This window comes from Myotis daubentonii, chromosome 1, assembly GCF_963259705.1.
Source record: "Myotis daubentonii chromosome 1, mMyoDau2.1, whole genome shotgun sequence".
NCBI classification, from domain to species: domain Eukaryota; kingdom Metazoa; phylum Chordata; class Mammalia; order Chiroptera; family Vespertilionidae; genus Myotis; species Myotis daubentonii.
Genome location: NC_081840.1, coordinates 63,694,449 through 63,705,344, shown reverse-complemented (window position 1 = coordinate 63,705,344; position 10,896 = coordinate 63,694,449).

Here is a 10,896-nt window from a genome sequence, read left to right as displayed (position 1 = left end):
GAAGTTCAGGGAAGGTTTCACATTAGATCTGAGTTTTGAGTAAAGAGAAGTCTGTGGATGTAGAAGAGGGTGAGGCACCTCCATATCAGGACACAGTGTAGACAAAGGTAGGAAACATTTCTGTGAAAATCCAGAGACCAGAAATTAAATTGTCATGGTTGAAACAGGGTGTTTTTGAAAGCCAGTTTTAAAATCTTTTAAGATAATACAAGTGCACATCCATCTCATTGCGTAGAACTGGTATCTTATTTTCTGAGAATAGAATGCTATTACTCCTCAGTCACTTCTCAATAAAATTTATTTAGATTATTCCCACTCCTGTTAATCTCATTCATTTTCCTCCCACTAGACCTTTCACCCCCCGCTCCTTGATAGAATGATATACTTCACAAAAGGCAGTGGCAGTGTCTGATAAAAATATGTAACCAGGGACAAGCTTCAGTCTGATTTGGCAGCCTGAACACTGAATTCAAAGCAGACTATCTGGGTCCTGATCCTGGCACATCCTTCAAAGAGCTCCATGAACTGAACTTGGCTGTTTTGACCACAACTTTTTTTTTTTTTACCTATAAAGTAAGATGATCTCCAAGATCCCTTCTATTATAATGGTCCTTTCAGATGGTGAACTGTGAGCTAATTAGCAGCCTAATGTCCTGTCTTTTAGAAGATTTGCCTGAGATGCTTGGCACAAAACAAATTAAAATATTTACTTTCTGAAAAAGGTAAAGTTACCCAGGTAATGATGAGGTAATGGGAAGAACCTCAACCTAGGTATATGATAAACTATGCTAGCAATGCTAATCTGTCATTAAAGTTTAATTAAAATAGATTCAGAAGCCTGTATACTTAACCAATGCTATCACTTTAAAAAAATTGTTGTAAAATATACATAACATAAAGCTACCTTTTTGACCATTTTTAAGTGAACAGTTCAGTGACATTATGTACATTCATAATGATGTATAACCATCATGGTTATTTGTCAATGCTATGATTTTTGTAGTTTCCTTAGAAAATATTATTTTAAATACTGTACACTCTCTCCTTTTCTCCATTGAATTAAAAGGAAAAGGTTTTTTCATACCTCCATCATAGTAGTTCTCAACTTGTGGGTCATTTTTCCCATCAGGGGGCATTTGGCAATATCTGGTGACATTTTTGATTGTCACAGATGGGGGGAGGGAATGTTATTAACATCTACGTGGTACATGCTAAACATCCTACAATGCACAGGACAGTCCCTCTCTGCAAAGAATTGACCTGCCCAAAATGTCATTAGTGTTGCTTTTAAGAATGCTTGCTCTTTCAGAATTAATATGGGGCTCGATGCTTCTCACTTTCAGCAATGGAGAGCCGTGGTAGAGTAAGATTGGGAAAGTTCTAAAACCTAATGAAACACAACAAGTCTTAGGCAGGTAAAAAGGAAAAACAAAATAAAAATGAGCTGTGAACATTCCCTTTCCTCTTGGTGATCCCCTCACTGTCCTGCTATCTAATTCTATGGTAGTGGCCATTTCATAGCCTTCCTATAGTACAAGGTTTACCAATGGCACAAGTGTAATATTAAAAAGACTGGCTCAAAATGTGAGAGGCCTAAACTTAGAAAGGCAGTATTTAATTACTTCCTCCTTGGGATGAGTTCCTTCTAAGAGGCAATCTCTCCTTGAAATTTGGCTTCTTCTGTACCTCCATTCCTCCCATCTCACCCCCGACTTACCAGTATAAGGTCTGGTTTTGATGGTTAGTTATATGAGATCGTTTTTCAAGAGGAATGTTAGCTTGGTTAGCTCCCTACCAGAAAAAATAAGCAGTAATTCCTTTTATGACCTCACACTCACTTATTTGCATTCTAACATGTTTTCATGAATTAGAAATAAAGCAGTGAAATTGCAGCTTGTGCTGGGAATTACAGACAACCCTAGAAGAGTGTCACATAGGTGATTATCATCCTGTGTGTCTTAGAACAAAAAGGCTGAGAACAGCCCTGGCCAGTGTTGCTTAGTGGTTAGAACATTGGCCCATATACCAAAAAGTCTCAGGTGGGATTCCTGGTCAAGTTTATGTACCAAGGTAGTAGATTCAATCCCTGTCCCTGGTCCAGCATGTGCAGGAGGCAACCAGTCTATCTGTCAATTGACATGTCTCTCTCACATTGATGTTTCTCTCTCTCCCTTTCATTCTCTCTAAAAATCAATGCAAAAAAAATATTGTCAGGTGAGGATTAACAACAAAAAAAAAAGGTTCAGAACTATTGGCTTATTAGAGATTTTAGCAATCCTATCTAATAAAAGAGTAATATGCAAATTGACCATCACTCCAACACACAAGATGGCCGCCCCCATGTGGACACAAGATGGCCAGCAGGGGAGGGCAGTTGGGGGCTACCAGGCCAGCAGGGGAGCAGTTAGGCATCGATCAGGCTGGCAGGGGAGTGGTTAGGGGGAATCAGGGTGGCAGGCAGGCGAGTGGTTGGGAGCCAGCAGTCCTGGATTGTAAGAGGGATGTCCGACTGCCCATTTAGGCTTAAACGAGCAGTGAGACATCCCCCAAGGGGTCCTAGATTGGAGAGGGTGCAGGCTGGGCTGAGGGACACACACACCCCATGCATGAATTCATGCACTAGGCCTCTAGTATCCCATATAATAAAGAGGTGATATGCAAATTGACCATCACTCCAACACACAAGATGGCCGCCCCCATGTGGACAAAGATGACTGCCACAAGATGGCCAGCAGAGGAGGGCAGTTGAGGGCAACCAGGCCAGCAAGGGAGGGCAGTTAGGGGTGACCAGGCTGGCAGGGGAGGGCAGTTAGGGGTGACCAGGCCAGCAGGGGAGGGCAGTTAGGGGTGACCAAACCAGCAGGGGAGCAGTTAGGGCAATCAGGCAGGCGGGCAGGCGTGCAGTTGAGAGCCAGCAGTCCTGGATTGTGAGAGGGGTCCCAGATTGGAGACAGTGCAGGCTGGGCTGAGGGACACGCCATGCATGAATTTTGTGCTCTGGGCCTCTATTCTTAAATAAAACAATTAGAAAAGTAAAGCAGCTACTGTAAGGAATATACGTTTTATATGGCCTGCTTTTAGAATTCCTATTACTGTTCTCTTCTATTAGAAAAGATATGATTGACGGTAATCCAAACTCTGGAATTTGGAGCTTTATTTTGGTCACCATGTACACTGTCAGTTCAGTTTGTCTACATTTCCATGTAAGATCCACCCATTAGGTCAGTTTTAAATTTCAGGATTTTGACTACTCGTTTAAAGAGTACAAATCATTTTGACTCCAGGTCTATATTAGGCATTAGATAAACTATCTTAATACACAAAAGATGGGAAAATGCCCAGGTGTCAGTATCTGTATTTGATGTTTTATAAAGTCTCAAATGATTGCTGTCAAGAAAAGATTACATTTGATCCAAAGAGAAATTTGCTCATGGAATGAAGTTAAGAACAGAGGAACTATAGCAGCATTTCCCCATTGTACACTCTGAAGGATATTAATTCCAAGGAAGTTAGCAAGCATTATGGGGGGAGGGGGGTGGGAAAGAGAGAGAGAGAGAGAGAGAGAGAGAGAGAGAGAGTTTAAAATTAAGACCCAAATTAATTAATAGTTTCAGTAAGTGAAAAATGTCAGCTCTCCAAAAGGAGATGTTTCTCTCTCTGTCTCCTTTTAAAAAAAAATTTTTTTTATTGATTTCAGAGAGGAAGGGAGAGGGAGAGAGGGATAGAAACATCAATCATGAGAGAGAATCATCGATTGGCTGCCTCCTGAAGCCAATGGGGATTGAGCCGCAACCCAAGCATGTGCCCAGACCAGGAATCAAACTGTGACCTCCTGGGTTCATGGGTCAATGCTCAACCACTGAGCCACACTGACCAGGCTCTCTCTCTCTCTCTCTCTCTCTCTCTCTCTCTCTCTCTTTCTCTCTCTCTGTCTTTTCCCCCCTCTTCCCTCCCTTCCACTCTAAAAATCATCAATGGAAAAAATATTCTTGGGTGAGGATTAACAACAACAATAAAAACAACCTAAGTCTAAGCCAATATAATATTTGCTCAACTTAATTCTCCAAGTGACAGTTTTTGATGTCCATATATTCAGAAGCATGTGACCACAGTCTCAGCCTGCTTTTTCCCACATATGCAAAGTTAATAGGTTTCATCATATATACATGTTAATAGAAGCATTCTATATAATAAAAGGGTAATATGCAAACGGCAGAACGACTGGTTGCTATGATGCACACTGACCACCAAGGGGAAGATGCTCGATGCAGGAGCTGCTCCCTGGTGGTCAGTGTGCTCCCACAGGGGGAGTGCTGCTCAGCCAGAAGCCCTGAGCTGGGCTCACAGCTGGTGAGCACAGCGGCGGTGGCGGGGGCCTCTCCCACCTCAAGGCAGAGCTAAGGATGTCTGACTGACAGCTTAGGCCCACTCCCTGTGGAGAGCGGCCCCGTGGACCTAAGCTGTCAGTCAGACATCCCCCCAGGGACCCCAGACTGCAAGAGGGTGCAGGCCAGGCTGGGGGCCAAACCCCCACCCCCGAAGTGCACGAATCTCGTGCACCAGCCCTCTAGTCATTCCTAACAGCCAAAAATGGAAACAAACTAAATGCTCATCAACTGATAATATAAACAAACTGTGGTATATCCATACATTGGAATATTTTTCAGCAGTAAAAAGTAATGAAGTACTGAAACTACATGCTACGGACATGGATGAATCTCAAGCACATTATGCTAAGTGACAGAAGACAGCCACAAAAGACTATATATTGTATGAATCCATTTATATGAAATGTCCAGAGTAGGAAAATCCCTAGAGAAAGAATGTAGGCCTAGAAAGTAGGGAGAATGGAGAGTGACTGCTTGTGGGTTTCTGTGCCGCACCAGCACAGTCAAGGGTGAACCTGAGGGGGAGCAGTGAAGGATTTAGAAAAGACAGACAAGAGAATGAAAGCTGGGTCTCGGTGGGACGCTGTTTCTCTGATGGAGAGACAGCGACAGTGCCCGCAAGCCAAGTCTTTATTTTATAGCCAGATTCCACGAGGTAAAGTAAGGGCGTGGTCAAGATGTTAACGATGTTCTAATCTACTCAATTGCATGCACCAGAACTCTATCAAACCCACATCACTCAGATACGTGGGACCACGTGTTCGGACCATAGGTTCAAGCTTACAACTATAGCTGTTGGCTATAATTGTGCTGGGAGGGCTTTGTCCTCCAAGCTGGGACTTGCACGTGGCTTTGCCATGAGAGGATTGTGCCCTCTCATTAGTGCGAGGCTTGAGCCTGTCCAAACACTGTGGCTGCTCTCCACAGGTTACTTTTTCAGATCATGATAATGATCTGGAGTTATAGTAGTGATGGTTGCAGAACTCTGTAAATATGGTAAAAAACACTAATTATACACTTTAAATAGATGAACTCTGTGGTATGTAAATTATATCTCAATAAAGTGATTACAAAGTTAATAGGTTTCCTTATTTTAGAACTTCTCAGAGCCTCTAATATCTTAATGTAATTAGTAAATCTTTAAGCAGAAAGCAGAACATGAAGTACATCATAAAATTATTTGCTCCATGGAACAAAGCCACCCCTCGCGTGTTTTCTGAGCATCCCATTGAAATGGCGTTTCTACATATCCATTTAGAAAAATTCAACAATTCACAAATGCAGAATTCAAAGGTCAATGAACATATAAAATAAAGCTATAACATCAAGATTTGCCTATAAAAACAAACAAAAAAGTTTATTAAAACAAGTACAAACTTCCCAGGTTGGTGGTGGTTATATGTAAGGAAGCAAGGCCTCTCATACAGTTCTGATGCAAATGCAAATTAACAAAATGTCTTCACCCAGCCGGTATGGCTCAGTGGTTGAGCATATATCTATGAATCAGGATGTCACAGCTCCATTTCAAGTCAGGGCACATGCCTGGATTTCAGGCTCAATCCCCAGTAGGGCACGTGCAGGAGGCAGCCAATCAATGATTCTCATCATTAGTGCTTCTATTTCTCTCTGTCTCCCTTCCTCTCTGAAATCAATTAAAACATAGTTTTTTAAAATATAATGTCTTGCCCTAGCCGGTTTGGCTCAGTGGATAGAGCATTGGCCTTCAGACTTCAGGGTCCCAGATTCGATTCTAGTCAAGGGCACATGCCAGGGTTGCAGGCTCAGTTCCCAGTAGGGGGCATACAGGAGGCAGCCATTCAATGATTCTCTCTCATCATTGATGTTTCTGTCTCTCCCTCTCCCTTCCTCTCTGAAATAAAAAAAATTGTAAAAAATGTCTTTGTAGGACAACTCAGCAATACAGACCAGCAGCCTTAAATCCTATCTAATAAAAGAGGAAAATGGTAATTGGCGTACGACGATACCCTTTTCATTGGCTAATCAGGGCTATATGCAAATTAACTGCCAACTATGATTGGCAGTTAACTGCCAACTAAGATTGGCAGTTAACTGCCAACAAGATGGTGGTTAATTTGCATATGTAGGCACAATGCAGGGAGGCGAAAGAGAAAGCAGGAAGAAGCCCCCTGCCACTGACAGTGATCGGAAACCCAGGGGGGAGCTAAGAGCTGGGGGACAGGGCAAAGGCGGCCCTGGGGCCGCCTTTGCCCTGCCCCCCAGCCATGATCGGAGAATCAGGCGCCTTTGCCGCCCTGGCCAGTGATAACAGGAAGTAGGGGTGGAGCCAGCGATGGGAGCTGGGCACAGTCGAAGCTGGCAGTCCTGGGAGCTAGGGGTCCCTTGCCTGGGCCTAAAGCGGAGCCCACGATCGCGGGGCCGCTGCAGCTGCGAGTCCCCGCTGCCTGAGCCGGATGCCTCAGCCAGAGGCGTTAGGCCTGGGCAGGGGCAGAGCCTGCAACAACGGGGAGCTGGGGGTCCCCTGCCCAGGCCTGACACCTCTGCCAGAGGCCTCAGGCCTGGTCAAGGGGCCGATCTGGTGATTGGTGATCAGAGGGTGATGAGGGTCAACTCCTCTGGCCGAGGCATCAGGCCTGGCCGGGGGGCTGAGCCGGGGGTTGGGGGGATATGATGGTCCCCTTGCCCAGGCCTGAAGTCTGGGTCAGAGGCGTCAGGCTTTGGCTGGGGGTGGAGCAAGCGATCAGAGGGAGATGGGGGTCCCTGTCCAAGCCTGACACCTCTGGCGGAGGCCTCAGGCCTGGGCAAGGGGCCGATCCTGCGATTGGAGGGTGATGGGGGTCAACGCCTGAGGGCTCCCAGTATGTGAGAGGAGGCAGGCTGGGCTGAGGGACACTCCCCCCCGACACACACACCCCCAGTGCACGAATTTCGTGCACCGGGCCCCTAGTATATATATATATTTTTTTTTTTTTTGCCAAATATTTCCACTTTTTAGAATTTATACCAGTAAATCCCTTAAGAATAGAAACAAACTATCATTTATGAATATTCACCCAGGATTACACATTGTTTAAAATTAATAAAACCACATAAATTACCAGCAATAGGGTATTTTTTATGCTATGGCATATATATAAGTTGATTTGCAAGTAGTAGTCTTTAAAACAATGATGCTGTGCAATCTATATATATAAAAGCCCAAGTGACCGTCTGGCCATCTGACTGGTAGCTATGATGTGCACTGACCACCAGTGGGGCAGATGCTCAACGCAGTAGCTGCTGAGCTATGGTGACTTGGCAGCTGCAGTTCTCAGGTGACACACCCGGAACCAGAGAGAAGGGATCCCAATCCCGGGGTGTGTAACCCGAGAACCTCCCTCTTGCAATCTTGGACCCTTCAGGGGATGTTATAGAGCCAGTTTTGGCCCGATCCCCACAGGTCAGGCCGAGGGACCGCACCAGTACACAAATCTGTGCACCAGGTCTCTAGTATTCAATAATATGGGAAATGTTTGCAATGAATTGGTAATCCTAAATATATGATTTTTTTAAAGGAAAAACTCTAAGCAAGTATTTATAGACAATCTTTAAAGAAGTTCTAAGCAAAAGGTAAATCCTTGTTAATTCTTGGATAGTATTTTGGGGGAATAGTTCAGTGGATTTAGGTACGATGGGTCAGATAACACTGTAGCTAAGACATACATTCTAACAAGCAATGTTTCAAGTTAGTAAATTCTTAGACTTAATTTGTTCCCACCCAAAAATTATCCCCCAGTGGGAGAGGGTAAAGAGGAAAGGCAATGGAAAGAGGACTCCTGCTCCAAGCATGCTTAGGAGAGTTGGCCGTTAGTCTTGCTCGAATAGGTCCTTTTTTGGGGAATAAAAGTCAGGCCTCTGAGAGGAACACTAGGCATGATGAACTTTTCCTTCCCGCCATTCCACTCCAAAACATCAGTCAGCCATCCTAATATTTTCTAGAAGTGAAGAACAGTCTAGACAGATGTTTCCTCCAAAATAACTTCCCAGAGGGGGGAAAACAGGGAAAAAATGTGTATCTCTTACACATTGGCCGAAGGAGGTATAAGGCATGACATGATATTCAGTCAAGAAAATTGATTTTATCATGATAGAGGATAAAGCCTGGCTTAAGACTCAAGACAATTACATTCCCACACAGCTCTTACATAGATTTAAGAGAGTAGAAAGATCTGAGGTTGTCAGATAAAGATCTTCAAGTGGTGTGCATTTTTTTCCTACAACTGGAATATCTTCTGCAGTTATAGAAAAGACTAAAAGTTCATTTAGAAAGAAACTTCTGATCAGTTCCCCAGGATTTTCTATTTCAGTGAAAGGCCCCTGAATGGGTCCAGTTGCCCAAATTAAAAACTGTCCCCTTGGCTTTATCGTTTCTTACCTGAATTATTGCAGCAGTCTCCTAACTGGCCTTCCTGCCATCTGTAGACTTGTCGGCACAATCACACTCAGCTTGAAAAGTCTTTCTGAATCGCGAATCTGATTATGTCACTCTTTCTTAAAAACGTTTGGTGGCTTCCTATTAGTACTGTGCCAAAATCCAGACCTTTTTGAGCCTCTCCACAATCTGGTCCTCACTTATCTCTTTATCCTAATCGCCTGCTACTTCTTCCATACTCTCTATACCAGGGGACCCAAATGGAGTGTACAAGATCATCAGAGAGTGAGATGAATATATTTGAACTCCTACAAACTGTAAAGCAGCAACAGAAACTGACTGTCACACATTGAGAGTCAGTAAGCCACCCCATAGCTCTGTTTAAGTGGACGTTAAGAGGAAGCAAACACTCTGAGGAAGAAGGGAGTATCAGGGAGACACAGAGAAAGAAGAGAGACAGAGTCATCAGAAATAATAACTGGTTCCTAGACCTTGATCCCGGAAAGATTGATTTCTGGTTCCAGTTCCAGCCTTTGTACATCCTTATAATACATCCTCCTTTTTCTTGAGACAATTGAATGAGTCTTATTTATATTTTTAAAGTGTCTTGTGGGGTTGGGTATCTTTGTTTCATGTAACAATAAGAATCTATCTAAAATGCTTAATGTCCATCTAAAGCATGGGTTCTCAACCTGTGGGTCGCAACTCCTTTGGCGGTCGAATGACCCTTTCACAGGGATCGCCTAAGACCATCCTGCATATCAGATGTTTACATTACAATTCATAACAGTAGCAACATTACAGTTATGAAGTAGCAACGAAAATAATTTTATGGTTGGGTCACAACATGAGGAACTGTATTTAAAGGGCCAGAAGGTTGAGAACCACTGAAAAGGGATTGGTTAAATAAAGTACATCTTTGTATGCATTTACCAAAAGTGGATACATAGTGCTACACTTTATTGGTATGGAAAGTTGCCTACAAGATATTAAGTGAAAAAGCAGATCATGCAACAGTATGTTATGATATCCCATTTTTGTTTCTATGATATATGTGTATGTATATAGATAGAAAAAGTCTGTAACGACCTATACTAAAGTGTCACCAATGGTTATACCTGTATGAATGGGATTATGGGCAATTTTCATCTTTTGTTTTCCTTTCTGATTCTCTGATTTTTGCTGCTATTGTTCTGAGCAGGCATTACTTTCACAATCATGAAGGTAAACTATTAAATTATTTCAATTTCTAAAAGAAATGGGGAACATTCAGACTTTTAGGATTTTCCGTATATGTGGTAGAGTGAGTAAGGATGAGTTAACTACATCCAGGGGGAATAAATCATTTTTATTTATTCATCAAACATAACATATGCCAGCCACAACACTAGATGATAGAAGGATAAATGGGACAAAATCTAAGGATCTCACAAGCTAACAGGATGATAAACATGTAAATAATAGCTATAATACAGGTCTAATAAGCATAATATCAGACATGTAAGTTAGGTACAATAGAGACACAAAAAAGAAACTATTCAGAAAGAGACATTCTAATAGGATCATAAAGGATTTAGAAAATGAGAAGGGAGTGCATTCTAGGGAAGAGAAATAGAAGGCATGAAATAGCACAGTATGTTATAAAATGATCTAGGCATGTATCATTTCAAGTAAGTTATTTGACTACAGAAATTAATAGGTTTCCTTTAAAATGCCAATAATTCTTAATATGGATTTTAAATAACCCTAACAATGCCCAATGCCAAAAGAAAGAACATTGTGTATACCAATATAATGTTAAGAAGGAAGTGCTCACAAACATGTTTCAAAACATATTAGTGTTTCAAAGTTACTATACTACACTGGTGGAAAATGTGGTGTTTTGCAAACGTTGGCTTCTGTTCTGTCTTGGGATGCAATGTGCTTCTCCTCCAAGATACTGACAAATCAAAACATAGCACCTGAACAGGAGCAGTGAAGTGAATTCAATCCATTATCATGTTTACCTGATATAGATCAGGGGATTGCGCTGCTAAAAAGAATACAAACAACATGCTGAAACTAACAGATTTAGTGAAAAACTATGCAGGTTAAAAAAAAAAAAAGCTTTCAGATTCT